Consider the following 18,981-nt stretch of genomic DNA (forward strand, 5'->3'; position numbering starts at 1 on the left):
TCTTTTATTTTTTATTAATTTTTTTTACTATTTAATTTTTTAATCTCTAAAAAATACTTTTCCCACCAAAGAAACTTCAAGAATTGCTTACAAGTAAAATAAAGATTAATCATGTCAACGTTAGATACAAATACCTAAGTCAAACATTTTAATATTTTTCAATTGGAGCCTGTTGATCGAAAAATATTTTTGATATAAATGAGTTGAATCAAAAAAGTAAAGCGCGGATTGGATTTCGATTGTTTTATTGATCGAATAAGTTAAATAGAGTAGAAGACTTGATTCGAGAAATTGAGTAAGGTTTTCGAAAAAGCTGATCGAGTAGTTGTGGAAGTGAGAAAGTTCGTGGTTTCTATCACACGGGAAAAATATGGGGAATATCTATAATCACGCAGCGAAAACGGTTACCAAGAGTGATTGTATTTTAAATTCGTAATTTTTTATTTAATTGTAATTAATTGTAATTTAATTAACCGTTATGTAAGATAGCCTATAAATACTGTGAGGTGTTAGGGAATAATGGTTGGAACTTTTACTCGGAAAAAACACTCTAGCACTCTCACATTCCAACGAATTCCTGAGATTGCAATCGAATTATATTTTCTGTAGGGTTCCTTCCATCTTCTTCATTTTCTTAATTTATCTTTATTGTAACTTTAACATTTCAATTAATCATATTTATCAAGTGTTCTTCACTTTATTTGTCTAATTTATCTTCCTGCATTTCGTTCTTTCTGTTAAAGTTCTTTAATTTATTCTAAGGTATTTTTATTGTTCTCTTTTAATCTTCATGCAAAAATTTTCTCTTTACCATTTATCTAATTTTCAAAACTTTAATTTCTAGGTCTCATTTATCAATTTACAAATTTATTTTGTTTTTTTTTATTTTTAATACATGTCTAATCGGAGACGCTTTGATGCACTTCTAGAAAACTAGTACTCGCATAGAGGAGCAGGTTTCGCTCCTAGACCACTAGATATCGAACCACCATCGATTTGCTAAAAATCGACAAAACAAATTGGCACGCCCGGTGGGACAATTTTTAAATCGAAGTGTGTTAAATAAATTCTTTTCCAGTAATTTTAGTGTATGCGATTACGAAGTGGAAAGATCATTCACATGGCTGATGAATTATCAAATGTGAATGGTGGTTCTTCCACCAATGATAGCATACCAGTATCCATGCAACAAGCCGACGTATCTTCACGTTCAAAAGGTATAATTGGAACTGAAAGTATAGCCGCTACGACTATACAAACTAGGAATGTTGGACATAATACTCGTCCACGTGGTCCTGTGCCACCATATCAACCTCCATTAACCGCTGGTTGGCCTCCTTATAGTCTTCCTCCTGGTTATACCCCACCGGTGGGTGGTTTTATGCCCCCTGTCCGTTTTGGGAATTTAAATGGAGTAAATAATGCTCAAAACTCACAACAACATTCTGAGTATTCTCGTGATTATCATGTGGGCTCCACTTCGAATGCCGCCAATTCGATGGCAGTATATCGATAGCAAGTGGAGAAAAGTCACCATGACTTGGTCAATTTATTGACTCAACAAATGACTACAATATTGAATCCCATGATGGATGATGATGAGTCAAGATTCGAGCGTCTCGCTAGACAAGTTGAGAGGATTGCTCGAATCGTTGATTATGATGAAGGTGAAAGGCAAAATGCCCGGGAAAATAATAAGGGGATGGAAAACATTTTTCAAAATGAAAATAATATTCCAAATCGAGAAAATCCTTGTGTGGTTCTCTGAGGTGAAAATGCTGATGATGTTTTAAATGGATTGCATGGTGATCGTTATCAAGTCACTAGGATTGTAGAAGAAGTACTGAATCGGGTTGGATTGAATGTTGGTTTTATGAATTAACCACATTGTGTCTGCTTTTTTCCCAAGTGGTTCAGATGGCTGAAGTGCCAAGAGGGGTAAAAAATTCAAAAATAACCACAAAATTTGCTGGAGAAGTCGGAGAATCAACTACTGAACATGTTGCTCGTTATTTGGTCGAGATCGGAAATTTAGCCAATGATGTGAATTTCATTCCTTCATCATTGACAAAGAATGCACTTACTTGGTTTTCGAATCTTAGACCAAATATGATTACAACATGGAATCAGTTGGAAACTGCTTTTCACGCTCAGTTTTATCGAGGGGAAATGAATGTAGCAGTTACTGATCTAGTAGCTTTGAAACGTGAAGATGGTGAAACCATCGATGATTATTTAATACGTTTCAAAAATGCTAGAAGTAAGTGCTATGTAACATTACCTGAAAGTGAGATTGTGAAAATAGCGACAATGGGGTTAGAATTTTATATGCGCAGAAAGTTGCTTAATGTGCATACTCCTGATCTGGATCATTTGGCTGAGAAGGTTCGACAGACCGAACTTATGAAAAAGGAGAAAGAAAAATATAGAAATGAGCAAAGGTCGAAGAGTAAACCGAAGTCGATTTAGCTGAATTTAAGAAAGGTCCTCCATATGTTTGCTCTTTACTGAAAAAACTTCCTAATAGTGAAAAGTCGAATGATTCAAAACTTAAGAGTGTGAAAAAATATAGTTTTGGTATCTCGAAATCTGATCAGATTTTCGATGTGTTGCTTAAGGATAAATAATTAGTTTTACCTGAGGGTAGAACTTTACTTTCCATTAAAGATTTAAAGGGAAAGCCTTACTGTAAATTTCATCAAGCAACAAGTCATTCGACTAACAGTTGTGTCCGTTTCAGGGATTGGATTTAAGAAGCAATCATGGAAGGACGGTTGAAATTTGATGATGGCAAGAAGGAGATGAAGGTTGACGTTGATCCCTTCGAGGTTGATGCTAGTTATGTTGAACCCAACTTGCGGGTGAACATGGTTGGCATGTCTTATGATTTCGATGTGGCTCTTGATCATTTCGAGTCATAGGTGAGATCTGTTTATCCCAGAACGGGAGATGGCTTGCTGGATTTCTTAGTTCAGCAGAAGATTAAAGACCGGGACGTATCTCTGTGTCCTCGGTGCAATGCTGTCTTTGATGCTGAGGCGGCAGCAATCTTTGAAAAAGAACGAATGAAGAAGGAATTGGCTCATAGGGAAGAGCAGGCGCGCTAGAGGTAGCCGATTCGACGTATGGAGGGTTCTAGTTCAAAGACTCCTCAGCGTGATGTAACTGCACCTTTGAGTCAATCTCAGGCCAAAGGTGTTTAGTAGATTAGAAATTGTCAAGAATTCCACAGGCGTGATCATTTGTATCGACACAATCCTCAGTGGGGGCATCGAGCACTGTCTCGAAATCAATATGCTTTCTATCGAGGACGTGCCATGGGTTACCCAAGAGGAAGAGGTGGAAGAAGGAGTTTCACTCAAAGTAAGAATCTTCAAATAGAGACAGGTAAGGAAGCAAGCATGGGGGCAACTCCCTCTGTACATTCTCGCATTGTCTTTCCTTCTGATAGAGAGACTTATCCCAAGGAAATTCCATCACCAGCAAAGATAAAAAATGGGAAGGCAGTGGCTCAGTCCTCTGGGATTGATAAACATAAGGATGTTAATGAGGAATACTTTGATGAGGGAGATGATGATATGGTAGGAACATTTTCGATAATTCCTACTGAGTACTTTGGAGAATGAGAAAGTAATCCAGATGAGGATTATGATCAAGAAGATGAAGATGCTTTCTCTTTTATTCGCATAGAAGATAAGCCAGGTATCTTTTCTCATCCTACTAAAAGACAAATGTCTCATCTGTGTCCCCTTTATGTTGTTGCTGTTTTGAATAGGTTCAAAATAAACAAGGTGTTGATTGATGGAAGGGCAGCGATTAGTCTTCTGCCTGAAAAGATGTTAGGAAAAGTAGGGATACATTTTGAAGAGTTAGTCCCTACAAACATTGTTATGACTAATTTTAGTAGGAACTCTACGCCAGCGAGAGGGCTAGTCACATTGACTGTAAAGATGGGGTCTTCGGAGAGACATTCTGTATTTGTGGTAGTGCCATCAAAGGCTAGTTATAATGCCTTGCTAGGGAGAGATTGGATTCATGGCATGGGTGCTGTACCATCTACAGTGCATCAGAGTGTGCTTCTACGGACTAAAGAAGGTAAACCTGAAGTTGTCAAAGCAGATTTGAGTTTATACGTCGAACAAATGCATGTCAATTTTAGGATATATAATCGTAAATTGAAGCCTTTAAATGTTAATCGATCTTTGAATCCTTACAATTGTGAAGGGTGTTATTTGACTTCGGAGGGGTTTTCGGTGAAATTGCGCTATCTGGACTTGGGTTTCGAGCCGAAAGGTTGGGATTGTCTTTCTTGAAGACCTTGAAGGCTGAAGTATGGACCAGGTTGAGAAAGTTTCCGACTACCTGGTAACTTTGCATAATTATTTAAATAATTTTCAATTTTTAGAAAATAAAGATGATTCTTCTGATAAAGTTGAATCAGATAGGATTAGTAGATTTACTAATTGTAGTGTGCTCGATTTGACACTTCTAGTCAAATTTAGTTATGATTTCCCTAATACTTGTAATGAAACTAATTATGTGAGTCGGACTACCAATTTAATAGCAGAGGCTCACTGTGTAGAAAATAAAAGTAATAATTTAGTTAAAGATCAGGTTTCTTCTATTTCTGATGATTCTATTGATTTTACCTTTGATTGTATATATGATTTGGAACCTCTGGGATTCAAAAAAGACTCAATCAAAGAGGATGATCATTATAAAGGGTTCAAATCTCAGGATCGCTTAGAAGAAATTAATTTAGGGACTCCTGATGATGTTCAAAATATGTATATTTGTAAAGATCTTGCCGATCCTTTTCGAACTGAACTCTTCAATTTGTTACATGAATTTAAAGATTATTTTGCATGGGATTATCATCAGATGCCTGGTCTCGATCGTTCATTAGTAGAACATCGATTAGCATTGAAACCCAATGCTCGACCAGTGAAGCAAACTCCGAGACGATTTGCTCCTGAAATTAATATAAAGATTAAGGAAGAAATAGAACGCTTGATCAAAGCAAAGTTTATTCGAACTGCTCGATATGTGGAGTCAGTATCGAATATCATCCTAGTAATGAAGAAAAATGGGAAATTAAGTGTATGTATCGATTTTTTCAATTTAAATAATGCTACCCCAAAGGATGAATATTTTATGCCAATTGCCGATATGTTAATCAATTCTGCAGCAGGAAATGAAATTCTTAGTTTCATGGACGGTTATTCTGGATATAACCAAATTTTCATTGCAGAAGATGATGTGGCTAAAATTGCCTTCCATTGTCCTGGGGCATTAGGTACATATCAGTGGGTGGTTATGCCTTTTGGTTTGAAAAATGCTGGAGCAACATATCAGTGAGCAATGAATGCCTTTTTTCATGAGTTTATCGGTAAATTTATGGATGTGTATATCGATGTGTGATGGTCAAATCGATTTCTGTAAGTCAGCATATTGACCATTTAAGAAAGGTGTTCCTTACTATGAGGAAGAAAGGATTAAAAATGAATCCCTTGAAGTGTGCTTTTGGGGTATCGGCTGGAAATTTCTTAGGTTTTGTTGTTCATAAAAAAGGGATAGCTATTGATAAAAATAAAGTTGATGCCATATTAGCATCATCTGCACCCAAATCGAAGAAAGAAGTACAATTGTTTTTGGGGAAAGTGAATTATCTTCAAAGGTTCATTTCGAATCTTTTAGATCAAATTAGAGTGTTTGCACCTTTAGTAAAATTAAAAAATGATTCACATTTTGAGTGGACCACAGCCCATCAATCGACGTTTGATTTGATTAAAACTTATTTGTCTCAAGCCCCAATTATGGCAAATGTTCGACCATCTGAACCTTTGAAATTATACATTGCAGCAATTGAAACTACTATAGGTTGTATGTTGGCCCAAGATGATGAAAATGGGGATGAACAAGCGGTTTATTATCTTAGTCGAGTTTTAACCGACATTGAAATGAAATACTCCCCGATTGAGAAATTGTGCTTATCTTTATATCATGCATGTATGAAATTAAAGTGTTACATGGTGGCTAAAACAGTGAAAGTTATAGCACAAACCGATTTCATAAAATATATGTTGAGTTTCCCTATGTTAAGAGGACGGTTGGGGAAATAGATGTTAGCATTAACAGAATTTGATTTACAATATGTTTCGGCCAAGGCTGTGAAAGGATAGGTCATTGCAGATTTTCTTGTGGATAATTTGAAAGTTCTAAATGGCCAGTGGCAGATATAGTTGATGTGGAAATCAACTATTGGAAATTGTATTTTGATGGATTTAAGCATAAAGATGGTGCATGGGTTGGAATCCTCATTATTTCAACAGAGGGTATTCCATCAGAATTTTTGTTCGAAATTAAGTACCCTTGTTTTAATAATGTGGCTGAATATGAGGCTCTGATTTCGGGACTTGAAATTTTAATCGACAAAGGAGCTTTAGAGGTTCAGATCTTAGGGGATTCACAGTTAGTTTTAAAGTAATTGTCGAAAGAGTATAAGTGTAATAATGAGACATTACAGAAATATTTAGTAACTGCTTGGGAGTTATTAACATCTTTTCAGAAGGTTTCTCTGGTACATATCCCTAGAATTCATAATGAAATTGCTAACAAGTTAGCCCATTTTGCTTCGAGATATCGGGTTGGTCCAGAAACTCTGAAGAAATGATCTGGTATCCATCAAATTTTAGTGCCAGTAAATGAAAGAGAAGTTTTGTGTGTGGATGAATAGGAGGATTCTGATTGGAGAAAACCTATTGCTCATTATTTGAGAGATCCCAGTATTACAATTGATAGAAAGGTAAAGTTACAAGCAATAAACTTTGTCTTAATGGCTGATAGTTGTACAAAAAATGGATTGATGGAAGTTTATCAAGATGCTTAAGTCGAGAAGAACAAAATATTGCTTTGGGTGAAGTTCATAATGGAATATGTGGTGTTCATCAGGCAGGAAAGAAAATAGGATGGGTGCTATATCGCAATCATGTATATTGGCCATCTATGATAAAAGATTGTATAGATTATGCAAAAGCATGTCAAGAGTGTCAGAAACATGGTTCGATACAATAGATTCCAGCGGCTGAGTTACATTCGATAATAAAGCCATGGCTATTAGAGGTTGGACTTTAGATTTAATTGGGTTAATTCACCCTCCTTCTTCTAAACAGCACAAATTATTTTAGTAGCTATTGGTTATTTCACAAAATAGGATGAAGTAGTTCCTTTAATAGAAGTTGGCCAAAGTGAAATAATAGACTTTGTTGAGGAACATATTATTCATCAATTTGGTATTCCTCAAACATTAAGTACTGACCAAGGGACCATGTTTACTAGTCAGAGAATTAAGAATTATGCTGCTTCAATGAGTATTACTATGGTTACTTCGACTCCTTATTATGCACAGGCTAACGGGCAAGTAGAGGCAGCAAATAAAATTCTGATAAGTCTGATTAAAAAGCATATCGAAAATAAGCCTCAAACTTGGCATGAAACTTTAAGCCAAGTACTATGGGCTTATCAAAATTTGCCAAGAGGATCAACACGAACTTCACCTTATAAATTGATGTATGGTCATGATGCAGTATTACCATTAGAAATTAATTTGAATACTTTAAGGGTATCAAAATAGAATGATTTGCCAGTTGATGATTATTGGAATGCAACGTTCGATAAGTTAAATGAATTGGATTCGGAACGAATCCTGGCACTCGATAATGTGATTCGACTAAAAGAAAGCGTTGTTCGAAGTTACAATCATCGAATTAAGGTAAAGTCTTTCAAAATAGGAGAATTAGTTTTAAAAGTTATTTTACCGATGGAAAAGAAATCGAGATTTTTGGGCAAGTGGTCCCATAGTTTGGAAGGTTCCTTTCAAATAACAGGGACGTATTCTGGAAATGCCTATCAAATTAAAGATATCGAGTTAGGAAAAGTTATTAACTCGATTAATGGAAAGTACTTGAAACTTTTCTATTGTTGGCAAGCAAAGAAGATTAACATATATTAAAGTTTAGAAAATAGAAAGTTACTACCAAATAAAATAAAAAAAGGGGGTTCAAGATGCCAATAGTTTTTGCCAAATCAGAGCGCAGCTTTGTCCTTTTTTTTTTCTAGAGTTGAAAGTACTTCAATCTGCTTAAACTTGTTGGCTTGAATTCTTTTAAGTTGTTTTTCATATTCTCCCCGCTCGGTGTCAATTGAGACGAGTTTCTGAATAAGGAGATCTTGCTCTTGTTGGGCTGTAGCCAGAGGTTTAGTAGAGTGGCTCGATTTTGGCGTATAGTGGCAAGTTGTTCCTAAATCTGAACTAATTCTGCCTCAAGTCTTGCTTCTTCATGATCATGAAAATCTTGGACGGAAATAGCATGAGAGATCTTTAGATAGAAATCTTCACGAGAAAGTTGGATTGGCTGAGCAATTGCAAGACAATTTTCTATTTTAGATTTGGCTGTAACTTCCTCATTTTCAGTTTCTTGGAGTTAGAACTGAGATGCAACACTATCATTGAGAAGTTGTTTGAATTCTTGGACTGAAGCAGAATATGGTATGTTAGTTGGCAATTCAAAAGAGGAATTCAAGTAATCTTCCAAAAGTTTGTTGAGAATTGGGTCATTAACCCATGTAGTAGGTGGATGATCCAAGAGCTTGATGAGTGATTGAAGTTGTTCCCAAATGTCAGGATCTAATTTAATTGGAGGCCTTGATGTAGTAGGTCTTGTGATTACTAGTACAGGCACTGGTACTTTGTTTTCATGGATAATTTTATTCAAAACAGAAGTAGTCAAGTCCTCCAAGGTAGCACTGGTTGGAGTGGTGGGAACATTCGATGTCACTGGTCTTAATCCTGGAGTAGTTTGAAGTGAAGGATCAGGTTGCAAATCTGGAGGGTCTCTAAAACCTTGGATCGAGAAGAAACTGAGTTGGTGGTGTCAGCAGCTTTAGAAGCAAAATCAGAATCTGGAACTGCTTGGTTCTCTTCAGTAAAGGCAGCTTGATCGTTCGGTGAAGTTGATTCAAGTCTATGGGTTTTTTCTGGAGAGTGTTGCAAAGAATTTATTGTTGAATCAATCACCTGTGTTGTATGAGATATAGGTGGAAAAGCGGCTGGAATTGTTTGAGTGGGTCCTGTGAATTGAATAGAGTCATGTGATGTGGACTGTTCTTGACCTTGTTATTATGGAAGGATTGATTGGTCAAGAATCCTAGTAGTTAAAGTTAAATGAGCAACATTGACAGGCTAGTATAGAAGGTACACAGTTACAAGTTTGAAATTTATTTTAAATAAAGTATGATGTGTGTAGAGATAATGGTATTACCTGAGAGAGCCTGGATCCTAATACCAGCCGAGAACCAGGATCAGAATTGGCTGCGTCTTCCGATGTAGAGGAGACAGTAATAGCATCTTTATTAGTTAGTTCACTCTCACCAGTGCTCTCACTCGATGTCAGTAGCACTAACTGATTAGAGATTCAGAGCTGAGTATAGATAAGAATATATAACTTGTAGTGTTTTTAAGTTAAAATGAAAAATTCAAAATTATTACCTTTCGAGAAGTCCTGGTAGGAGTTCTTCTACTTTTGGATGGTGGTGGTCGAGCAGTTTTGGCTTTCTTTTGTTTAGTTCTTTTTGGAGACCTCTTAGTGACAAGGACAGTTCGAATAACAGCTTGTTGAATTTCTTCCAAGGTACGAGTGTACTTGGAATAATAAGCAGTCCACCATTCAAAACAAGATTTGGTGATATAGAAGCTGCGATCATACACCACGAAATTGAAACGGTCCCTGCGTTGTTGATTCTTTAAGAGGCAAGAATTAAAATCATCTTGAGTAGTCAAAACAATGTGGCAGAAAGGATCATCATTTCGAAGTTGTGGCATTGGAATGGCTTGAGAAAATCCTAATTGCCTGGCTGTCAAATGTAGGGCATATAAGGTAATTTTGAATCTTTCTTTTTTATGCAAAGGTAGCCCTATTGGTATTACTTGTAAAACCAACATATTTTCCCAACTTCGATTTGCAAGTTTGTTCTCTTTATTAGTATCAAGGAAGAGTAAACGCTCGAGCCAAGCAGGGCCACGATTGCGACGCAAAAAAGGGGTAAAATTGTTTCGGTGTCTGGAAAATTGGGCTTAAAGTCAGACAATCAAAAAACATCAATGTATTGCTTATCAGTATTGCCACTTTCAGATTTTGTCATGAAATTTTCAAAAACGGCATTAAGCCATAGTTGAAGAAGCCATAGGGGACCCCTGATGAGCGGATAATTTATACGCTTTTTGGCATTATTTTTAGGTAGTTTCTAGTAGGATCTAGCTACTTTTAGGGATTTTTTCATTAGTTTTTATGCAAAATTCACATTTCTGGACTTTACTATAAGTTTGTGTTTTTTTCTGTAATTTCAGGTATTTTCTGGCTGAAATTGAGGGACCTGAGCAAAACTTTGATAGAAGGCTAACAAAGGACTGCTGATGCTGTTGGATTCTGACCTCCCTGCACTCGAAATAGATTTTCTGGAGCTGCAAAACTCCAATTGGCGCGAGCTCAACGGCTTTGGAAAGTAAACATCCAGAGCTTTCCAGCAATATATAATAGTTTATACTTTATTCGAGCATATATGATGTAAACTGGCGTTCAACGCCAGTTCCATGCTGCATTCTGGAGTCAAATGCCAAAAACACGTCATAAGCCAGAGTTAAACGCCAAAAACACGTTACAACTTGGTGTTTAAGTCCATGAGAAGCCTCTGCACGTGTAAAGCTCAAGCTCAGCCCAACCACACACCAAGTGGGCGCCAGAAGTGGATTTCTGCATTAATTACTTATTTTTGTAAACCCTAGTAGCTAGTCTAGTATAAATAGGACATTTTACTATTGTATTAGCCATCTTGGTTTCGTCTTTTATCTTAGCATCCATCTTTGGATGTTTAGTTCTTAGATTTTGGGGGCTAGCCATTCGGCCATGCCTGAACCTTGATCACTTATGTATTTTCAACGGTGGAGTTTCTACACACAATAGATTAAGGTGTGGAGCTCTGCTGTACCTCGAGTTTTAATGAAAAGTACTACTATCTTTTATTCAATTCGGTTTATTCTTATTCTAAGATATTTGTTGCACTTCAACATGATGGATGTGATGATCCATGACACTCATCATCATTCTTACCTATGAACGCGTGATTGACAACCACTTCCGTTCTACCTTAGAACGAGTGAGTATCTCTTAGATTTCCTAACCAGAATCTTTGTGGTATAAGCTCGAACCCTTTGGCGGCCACTCTTGAGGATCCGGAAAGTCTAAACCTTGTCTGTGGTATTCCTAGTAGGATTTAGGGATAGAATGGCTGTGACAAGCTTCAAACTCGCGATTGTTGGGCGTGATGACAAACACAAAAGAATCAATATATTCTATTCCGACATGATCGAGAACCGACAGATGATTAGCCGTGCTGTGACAGAGCATTTGGACCATTTTCACTGATAGGATGAGATGTAGCCATTAACAACGGTGATGCCCTACATACAGCTTGCCATGAAAAGGAGTATGAAGGATTGAAAGTAAGAAAGCAGTATGTTGTAGAGATTCAACAGGGACAAAGCATCTCCATACACTTATCTGAAATTCCCGCCAATGATTTACATAAGTATTTCTATATTTATTTTATGCTTTATTTATTATTAATTTCGAAAACCATTATAACCATTTGAATCCGCCTAACTGAGATTTACAAGATGACCATAGCTTGCTTCATACCAACAATCTCCATGGGATCGACCCTTACTCACGTAAGGTATTACTTGGATGACCTAGTGCACTTGCTGGTTAGTTGTGCAGAGTTGTGACAAAGTGTGATTTATGTTTGAGAGCACCAAGTCATTGGAGCCATTGTTGATGATCACAATTTCGTGCACCAACTCCCTGTGTTGATGATCTTGTTGTCTCGAAGGTCACAAACAAATTGACCAAGTTCTTTGAAAATATGTCCTAGAAGAAGCTTGGCCAAATTGAGGGTTTTTCCTTCGTGGAGAAGAGTAGCTAGAGGAAGGTAAAATTTTAACATTTGAACACTTTGAGAACAGAATAAGACGGCGTTTAACCAATAAAACAGAAAGGCAACATGTTCATTGTCAGTGATTTTCGTACCTTCTGCGCCCATGTTGTGGGCGATAAAGTCACTGTAAGAATTGGTTAAAACCATATTGTAGTGACGCTTTGATTGCATGTCAGGAGTACAGTCTGGAAAATTGATTGGGAGCCCAGTAATAGGAGCCACGTCTAGAAGACACAATCTGATCATTCCACATGGAAGGTGGAAGTTGTTGGTTGTTCTAATCCATAAACAGGTTATAGCCCTAATCATCCAAGGGTATGTGGTAAGAGAGAAGTAGGAGAGCCTTAGTAATTCATGAATTCCTAAAGCTTTCCAGTCGGCGCTTTTAGTAGGTTAAGACGTTGATACCAAGCAGTAAAATCGTATCCCCGAGGGTTAATCTTTGGATTGTTCCTGAAGGACTTTTGATTGATGAAATGGAAGATGTTAAAGGCTTGGTTTATTAGTAAGTCTTCTCCTCTAGCGCTTGGAAAGAAAGAGAGTTTCTTATTTGCTTTCTCCAGAGAGTCAATCGGGCCGAGAAAGTAATGCGTATCAGTACCATTTGTAAAGGAGATTAGGATTCTGGTATCATTAGGTTGCAAGTGGGGATCGTCAATGACTTTATCATGGACTTGATTGAGAATGTGAAGAGCTAGCGGTGATGGCGGTCCTATCTCATGACCTTTACCCTTGTCTTGGGTGGTAGTTTGGGAAGAAGATCCAGCCATTATCAGAAAGAGAAAGAGAGAATAAAGTTGGAGACTTTGTAAAGAGTTTCTCACTGTAAGGAAAACTTAGAGAATGGTGAGGTTCAAGAGATTTTGACAAAGAAGAGAGTGAGAAATTTAAAGTATCACTGTAGCCATTACTGTTGAAGTGAATGGAGGTAACTTCACGAGGAAGATGAAGTGATAGAGAGAGAAGGCGTAAGTCTCGGGGGACGTGTCGAGTGAATCAGTGGTAATGGGGTTTAAATGACAATTATTACTGATTTGAAAAAACTGACATCTTTTGGATTAAGTGCTTTATTTATCGATAATATTATCGAAAGCAACCATTTTAATCCAAGGGGGCAATTTGTTGATCAGAAAATATTTTCGATATAAATAAGTTGAATCAAAAAAGTAAAGTGCGATTCATCGAGAAGGCACGCGCATGAATATGAGGTTGAAAGTATTCAGCACTGATTGGATTTCGATTGTTTTATTGATCGAATAAGTTAAATTGAGTAGAAGACTTGATTTGAGAAATTGAGTAAGGTTTTCAAAAAAGTTGATCGAGTAGTTGTTGAAACGGGAAAGTTCGTGGCTTCTATCACACGGGGAAAACATGAGGAATATCTACAATCACGCAGCGGGAACGGTTACCAAGAGTGATTGTATTTCAAATTTGTAATTTTTTATTTAATTGTAATTAATTGTAATTTAATTAACTGTTATGTAAGATAGCCTATAAATACTCTGAAGTGTTAGGAAATAACGGTTGGAACTTTTACTCAGAAAAAATACTCTAGCACTCTCACATCCCAGCGAATTCCTGAGTTTGCAATCGAGTTGCATTTTCTGTATGGTTCCTTCCATCTTCTTGATTTTCTTAATTTATCTTTATTGTAACTTTAACATTTCAATTAATCATATTTATCAAGTGTTCTTCACTTTATTTGTCTAATTTATCTTCCTGCATTTCGTATGTTCTGTTAAATTTCTTTGATTTATTCTAAGGTATTTTTATTGTTCTCTTTTAATCTTCATGCAAAATTTTCTCTTTACCATTTATCAAATTTTCAAAATTTTAATTTCTAGGTCTCATTTATCAATTTCCAAATTTATTTTGGTTCCTTTATTTTTAATACTTGTCTAATCGGAGACACTTTGATGCACTTCTAAAAAACCGGTACTCACATAGAGGAGTAGGTTTCGCTCCCAGACCACTAGATATCGAACCACCATCGATTTGCTAAAAATCGACAAAACAAGTCCAAATGGAATGAGCCTAGCCCAGAGTCGATTAGGCTAAAAATAATGTTAGAATCAATATAAAATTAGTAACAAAAAATGAATTGAATAAGGTCTGAAAGAAGAAAAGAATAATGATTTATTATTAATTTTATAATATTTTTACTGCAAATGAAGTGAACTACTACTGCAACCAGGGCAAAGGCAAGGCAGGGGCAGGGACAGTGGTAAGTGGCGGCTACGACCACCAAACATTAAGGTGTTAGGATTTCAGGTATTATAATAGGATTTTGAATATAATGTATGAACACTGACATGGACACGGGATAAAATATGGGATATGTCAACACAAATTTTAAAATTTATAAGACGTGGGGATAAGCATATGTATATAAAATATAAAGTATTTTTTAATTAAATTGTGGTAAAATTTTGATATTTTATTGATATTAAAATATGAATTAATTTTTTAATTATTTTTAATAACTTAGTTAATTATATAAAGTATTTAAAGTATTTTTTATTTTAATAAATAATAATATATACTATTTTTTAATTTATTTCAAGAATATACCTTAAGAATAAGGTTGAACATGCTGACATGTGTTGATATTTTGATGTGTCCAAGAGTGTCTGGTGAATAATTTTTTTACTTTTTATTAAGACATGGATGGACACTGCAGGCACGCTTGTCGAACGAATGTCGATGAATGTCGTGTCTGTAATGTGTCCGACATTTAGACACGACAACCAAGCAAAGTATCCAGGCATCATAGAATTTTGACAATATGGTTTTTGTCATTTGAAACAAGTGTCCGTTTTACATTTCAACGAGTGGATTGGAACAACAACAAGAACAACAACAACAATAATAATAATAAATAGGAAATGGAAAGATACAAAAATGGAAAAAGTTAAATTCGATGTGGCAGATTTCAATTATGAGTGTTCGTCCATCGTCACCATACATGACCCCAGTGTATTATTCTTCTACCTCTAGAATCAAGATCCATAACTATTCAGGTCTGACCTGACTCGATGGGACCCGTAACCTGGTGATGGGCGAGTGATTGCGATGGCTCTTTGGGATGGTGGGTGAGAGATGGGAGGGGATTGACATGTAAATACACTCTGATGCCAATGTCAGAAACGTGTCTATGAGGTTGAGAATTAGGGTTATTGTGCTTACCTCTGAGGGGGTCTTGGCTCCTCATATATAATACTCATATACTCCTGAAATCGAAAAGATATGATATGTATTTGCAATACTAAATGCCAAAGATGGCACAAGTGGACTTCTTGGGCTGAGCCAGGTTTGAGTTTTGGACCCTGGTGGATTGGGTCTGAGGTCTACCCGTTGATGGGCCGTTGAATTCAAAACTCGGGTCTGGAACAGTGCCCCTTAAACATGACGTGCTTACAGCATCGTTCGGTTTCCATGTTCTCGAGGTGGTATCGATCATGGAAGGTCAGGCAGAAATGAATGGTTTCCAAAAGTTTCTGATCGTGGGGATCGTGCCCACAACTTTTGAGACGTCGTGCCAACTTAATGGGAGGGGCATTTATTGTTGTTGGGCCAAATTCACCATATTACGCCTTCGATCCTTTCAGTTCGTGCTCTTTGGGATGTCTTCATTTAAAACATTGTTTCAATATTTTGGTTTCCCTTATTTTTTAGTTTTGATCTTTCTTACTTGCCATTATTCATCATTTTCTTTGCTATTTTCTATATTTTGAGCCTTGCTCTGGCCGCTGCTAGGATTGGTTTGGGTAGTGACAATGAAGAATTTCTTGTATAGTTTAGAATCAAGAATTAATTCGTTAGTAGCATAGTCCAAACCAACAATGAATCCTCATAATCAAATGTTAAATTCAAATTAAAGTAACCGAGATCAAGAGTAATTCAACCTCGGGTTGTTCTCCTTAGGAGTTGCAATTTAGTGTCAATTATTGGCTATGGAAGGAATTGAGGGTTGGGAATGCAAGAAGCAAGAAAGAGCAAGTAATGTAAATAGCAAGAAATCAAATAAGCATGCAAGGAATTAAAAAGAAAAGCAATTAAAAGCAATGAAAATAGAAATTAAGTGCTAAAAAGGACTCTTGGTGATAATTGGGGAATTAAGGATTCCTATCCTAATTGTGGACCACAAAGATGGAAATTGTGTGGAATTAATACCAATTAGTCAATCCTACTTGAGAAATAGTCAAAAGGGCATAATTGATTCCAATTCCTAAGTCCTAAGTCAACACTAGTGGGTCACTTAGAGTTAAGGGAAACCAAACCAATTAACAATCCTCACTCAATGCGGAATGGACATCCACAACTCAATTCCACCCAAACACCCAATTTCTCAACCAAGAGTATGAAAACTAAACATGCAAGGAATTAAACATCCAAGCAATTAAATGCAGGGAAAGGAAACTTCAAATGCAAGGAATCTCTTGGCAAGTAATTGAGAGCTAAGGTTACCTATCCTAGACATTGACCACAAACACATGATGATTATGAAGAGTTAATCCTACTTAGTTAACCCTAACATCGAGGATAAGTCAAATAGGCATAGTTGATTCCAATCTCTAAGTCCTATGTCAATACTAAGGGGGTCATATAGAGTCAATGGAGACCAAATCAACTAACTACTTTAATGTATCAAACAAGAATGGACATCAATGTCTCAAGGATCACTAAAGTCAACAATTTCAAGCCAAGAGTGTATAAAAACTAAGAGAAAACTAAGCCAAGTATTTTATTAAACACTTGGTGTGAATGAAAATAAAATAACATTAAATTACTTTAAAAATAAAGTCTAAAATACCAAAGCAAGAAAATGGAAATAACAACTAAAGAAAGCAATAAATGACATGGAAACATAAATTTGCATTAATTAAATTAAATTCAACAAAAGTATCCATAAACATAAAAGTGACAAAATAAGGAAATAACAAGAGAAATGAAGAAGAACAAGATAGAAGAACACGGAAACATAAATGAAACTACACTAGAACAAGAATTAAAAGCTGAAATTAAAAGGAAATTAACAAATAAAACCCTAATTCTAGAGAGAGGGGGGAGCTTCTCTCTCAAGAAACTAAGAGAAAACATTATAAAAGCTAAACCTAATTGTCCCCCTTCATTCCTCTTCACTTTGGCCTTTGGTGCACGAAATTGCAATCACACTTTTGCAATCCGCACAACAAACCAGCAAGTGCACTGGGTCATCCAAGTAATACCTTACGTGAGTAAGGGTCGATCCCACGGAGATTATTGGTTTGAAGCAAGCTTTTTTTATTTTATTATTCCTAGTCAGGATTTCAATTAAAATTAACAGTTTGAATTATTAGAAAAATAAAAGAGCGTGAATTAATTACTTGTTGTGCAGTAATGGAGAATATGTTGGATTTTTGGAGATGCTTTGTCTTCTGAATTCCTGTAATGTAATATTCCATCCATGAAAAAGTGCAAAGTTCACTCCATGGAAAGCTGTATGTAGGGTATCACCATTGTCAGTGGCTACCTCCCATCCTCTCAGTGAAAACGGTCCAGATGCTCTGTCACAGCACGGCTAATCGGCTGTTGGTTCTCGATCATGTTGGAATAGGATCCATTGATCCTTTTGCGTTTGTCATCACGCCCAGCAATCACGAGTTTAAAGCTCGTCACAGCCATTCAATCCTTGAATCCTACTCGGAATACCACAGACAAGGTTTAGACTTTCCGGATCCTCAAGAGTGGCCGCCATCAATTCTAGCTTATACCACGAAGATTCTGATTAAGGAATCTGAGAGAAGCTCATTCAATCTGATGTAGAACGGAGGTGGTTGTCAGGCACACGTTCATGGATTGAGGAAGGTGATAAGTGTCACGGATCATCACCCTCTTCATAATTAAGCGCGAATGAACATCTTAGATAGGAACACACACGTTTGAATGGAGAAATAGAAACGATTGCATTAATTCATCGAGACGCTGCAGAGCTCCTCACCCCCAACAATGGAGTTTAGAGACTCATGCCGTCAAAGTGTATAAAATTCAGATTTGAAAATGTCATGAGGTACAAAATAAATCTCTAAAAGTTGTTTAAATACTCAACTAGTAACCTAGGTTTATATAATATGAGTAAACTAAGATAATTGGTGCAGAAATCCACTTCTGGGACCCACTTGGTGTGTTTTGGGGCTGAGACTTAAGCCTCTCACGTGCTTGGGCTGTTTCTGGAGTTGAACGCCAGGTTGTAATGTGTTTTGGGCATTGAACTCCAACTTGTAACTTGTTTCTGGCGCTGGACGCCAGACTGCAACATGAAACTGGCGTTGAACGCCAGTTTATGTCATCTATATTCGCGCAAAGTATGGACTATTATATATTGCTGGAAAGCCCTGGATGTTTACTTTCCAACCCAATTTAGAGCGCGTCAATTGAACTCCTGTAGCTCCAAAAAATCTATTTTGAGTGCAAGGAGGTCAGGATCCAACAGCATCAGCAGTTCTTTTTCAGCCTAACTCAGATTTTTGCTCAGCTCCCTCAATTTCAGCCAGAAAATACATGAAATCACAGAAAAACACACAAACTCATAGTAAAGTCCAGAAATATGATTTTTGCCTAAAAACTAATAATATTTTACTAAAAACTAATTAAAACATACTAAAATCTACATGAAATTACCCCCAAAAAGCGTATAAAATATCAGCTCATCACAACACCAAACTTAAAATGTTGCCTGTCCCCAAGCAACTAGATGAATAAAAGAGGATAAAAAGAAATCAAGAAGCAATAATATCTCAGAGTTTTAAGTGAAGCTCAGATTCTAATTAGATGAGCGGGGCTTGTAGCTTTTTGCTTCCAAACAGTTTTGGCATCTCACTTTATCCTTTGAAATTCAGAATGATTGGCATCCATAGGAACTCAGAATTCAGATAGTATTATTGATTCTCC

This window comes from Arachis duranensis, chromosome 10, assembly GCF_000817695.3.
Source record: "Arachis duranensis cultivar V14167 chromosome 10, aradu.V14167.gnm2.J7QH, whole genome shotgun sequence".
NCBI classification, from domain to species: domain Eukaryota; kingdom Viridiplantae; phylum Streptophyta; class Magnoliopsida; order Fabales; family Fabaceae; genus Arachis; species Arachis duranensis.